The sequence below is a fragment of the Loxodonta africana genome, chromosome 5 (assembly GCF_030014295.1).
Source record: "Loxodonta africana isolate mLoxAfr1 chromosome 5, mLoxAfr1.hap2, whole genome shotgun sequence".
NCBI lineage: Eukaryota > Metazoa > Chordata > Mammalia > Proboscidea > Elephantidae > Loxodonta > Loxodonta africana.
In genome coordinates, this window is record NC_087346.1 from 18,232,909 (window position 1) to 18,236,179 (window position 3,271).

Genomic DNA, 3,271 nt, shown 5'->3' on the forward strand with positions numbered 1-3,271 from the left:
ATTCAGAAATGCATAGAGTCACTTCTCCGAAGTAAACTACCAGAGTCAGAGTGGCTGAACACAAAGGTGTCTCTAGTCCTGGACTTCCATTTCTCTCTGCCTCTGGAATTTAATCCCCAGAGAATAAGACTTTTGTAGATTTTATGATTCAGATACCAAAGCTCTTTCAAGCTGTGTACATAATTCTCTTGAGATTTTCATCATTCGCTTGACTCACTAGCTGGAAATATCTCATCATATGGGGGAGATCAAGACAGAGTTACTAAAGTCCCCTCCAGACAGAGGACTCTCCTCTCTCTGGCCTTTTTGGAAATTTTAGGAGCTGTGAATTGAGGGATAAGTGGTTGCTGGGATGATGGTTGGAAGTAGTCCAGCTGATTCAGTCACCTCTCAACACTTAATAAGCCCTGAGGGACTTATCTGGCCTCAGCTATTGGCAGATCTTTTTAGAGTATCGGGTAATTAAGACCACTTTGCTTTTGGTTTTGGACTCTGGTCACTATTTCTGGGACTATAGGAAAAGGCCTACATAATAACCTACTATATTACCAATAAAATATTAAATTTGAAAGTATTTTTATTTATTTTATATTTGTTCACTTTAATCCCATTTCTAATCCCCTTTCTACACATTGGCAACCCTTTTCATGTATTTGCATGTGCCTTTGTAAATATGCAGTAATGATTGCAACAATTCTTTGAAAAGTATATGTATTAGTCTCCCACATTTAGAATTATACGCATTTTTGAATGTCAGCTTAATTTTAACATTGTTTACAGTATCTATATAAAAGACGTATGCATATTTCTTAATTTATTCTTAAATTTGAGATTTTTGTAGATTCATATGTAGTAGTAAGAAATAAGCTAGTTTCCCCCATAGTAATACCTTACACAACTACTACGAGATCACAGACAGTATATTGATGTTAAACAGTCAAGATGCAAAACAGTTCTAATCTCAGTATCTCTTTTGTAGCCCTTTTAGAGCCAAGCCCATCCTCCCATTCCTAATCTTGGTGATTATCAGCCTGTTTTCCATTTCTATAATTTTCCAATTTCAAGACTGCTAATTGTGTAATACACAACTTTGTGCAGTTAGCTTTTTTCACTCATCATAATTCTCAGGGGATTCATTCAAGTTGTTGCATGTATCAGTAGTTCTTTACTATTTATTGCCAAGTAGTATTTCATGGTACGGATGTACCACAAATGGTTTAACCATCCACCCATTGAAGGACATCTGGGTTGTTTCCAGTATTTGGTTATTATGAATAACGCTGCTATGAACATTTATGAACAGTTGTCTTTTTTTTTGAGGGTATGTAAGCTTTTATTTCTTTGGGATACATGCCCACGAGTGCAGTGGTTGGGGTGTATGATACTTGAGTATTTAGTTTTATAAGAAACTTCCAAACTGTTTTCCAGAGTAGCTGCACTCCCTCACATTCCCACCAGCAAGGTAAGATTGATAACATTTCTCTGTATCTTCACCAGCATTTAGTGATGTCGCTACACGTTATTCTGATAGGTGTATAGAGATATCTCATTTTGGTTTTAATATTTGCCTTTCCCTAACAATGTTGAACAATTTTTCATGCATTTTGCCCATTTTATAACTGGGTTTTCTTTTTTTAAATGGCGAGTTTGAGGTTTATTTATCTATTCTAGACAATAGTTCTTTCTTTAATTTGAAGTTTAAAAATATTCTCTCTGAATTGCTACCTTGTCTTTTCAGGCTCTTAATGTGGTCTTTTGCAGAAGAAAAAATTTTAATTTTGATGTGGTTCAGTTTATCTCTTTTTTTAAAATAATAATTTTGGGTTTTCGGTGAAAGTTTACACATGAAGTTAGATTCCCATTTGACAATTTCCACATGAATTGTTCAGTGACATTAACTGCATTTATCACAATGTGTCAACATTCCCTTTGTGTTCTGTTTGTTCCATTTCTAGTACTCTAGTTTCCCTGTCTCCGTACCCTCTCATCTTTGCTTTTATGGAATCATTGACCTTTTGGTCTCATACTGATAGTTTTTAAGTAGCACACCAATCTTACAGGTAATATCCTGCTATTTTACTCTGCTATTTCACTAAAAGGTGATCTCAGGGAATAGGCTCTATTCTAGGTTTAAGGAGTGTCTCCATGCAATAGTCTCAGGGAGTCTGTTCTCTACTGTTCCAGTCTGTCTGGCTTTTTTTTTTTTTTTTTTCAGTAATAAGAATTTGAGTTCTGCTCCATATCCCCCCAACCCCTTCTATCTGGGACCAACTATTGTGACTCCAGTCAGAATGATCAGTGATCGTAGCTGGGCACCATCTAGTTCTTTTAGTCTCAGAGTAGATGAGGTCGTGGTTCATGTAGACTTGTTTCTTCTCTGAGCCTTTAGTTACCTTCTTCCTGTTTTGCTCCTGGTAAGTAGAGACCTGTAGTTGTGTCTTAGATAGCAGCACACAAGCTTTTATGACTCCAGACACTGCTTACATGCAGATCATGATTTTTGCGAAGTATGTTATGCCAATTGACTGAATTCTCCCATAAGACTATGGTCCTAAGATTTCAAACCCAGAAAACCAATTTTTGAAGATGTTTGGTTAAGTCTGAGGAGTATAAGTATTCGTGTCTTCAATATATGTGCCTGCATCCACATATTTGTGTTTACACATACCTATTTGTTGTTGCTAGGTACCGTCAAGTTGGTTCTGACTCATAGCAACACTATGTACAACAGAAGGAAACAATGCGTGGTCCTGCACCGTCCTCATGATTGTTGTTACACTTGAGGCAATTACCTACACCTACTTATATATCTATTCTTACCTTTGTACACATCTGTACCTACCTGTATACCAGTTTGCCTGTACCCATCTATATGTGCTCAAACAATCATTTTTGCTACAAATATGGAATGCTTCATGAATTTACATGTCATCCTTGCACAGGGGCCATGATAATCTACTCTGCCTCATTCTAATTTCAGTATATTTGCTGCCGAAGAAAGCAATTCACCATTTCTTTTTCTTTTTATGAATCATGTTCTTTGCATAGCCTTAGATCCCAAAGATTCTCTGCTATGCTTTTTTCTAAAAGTTTTACATTTAAATCCAGGTCTATTTTGAGTTTCCACATGGTTATTGTTAGTATACAGAAATGTGATTGATTTTTTTTGTGTTATACAAATTCGCTGAGTTAATTTCCTAGTTCTGAGGTTTTTTTTTTTATCCTTTTGTATTTTCTTTTTAGACAATCATTCCACCTGCAATTAGCAATA

At 36.0% G+C, this 3,271-nt stretch overlaps 1 non-coding gene across 1 annotated transcript; it reads right to left on the reverse strand.

Annotated features, from left to right (window-relative positions):
• Positions 1-2,897: 2,897 nt before the first annotated feature.
• On the reverse strand, positions 2,898-3,004 carry LOC111750817 (U6 spliceosomal RNA). Its single transcript, XR_002785871.1, has one exon. It is a non-coding gene; the product is annotated as a U6 spliceosomal RNA (small nuclear RNA).
• Between the last annotated feature and the right edge of the window lie 267 nt (positions 3,005-3,271).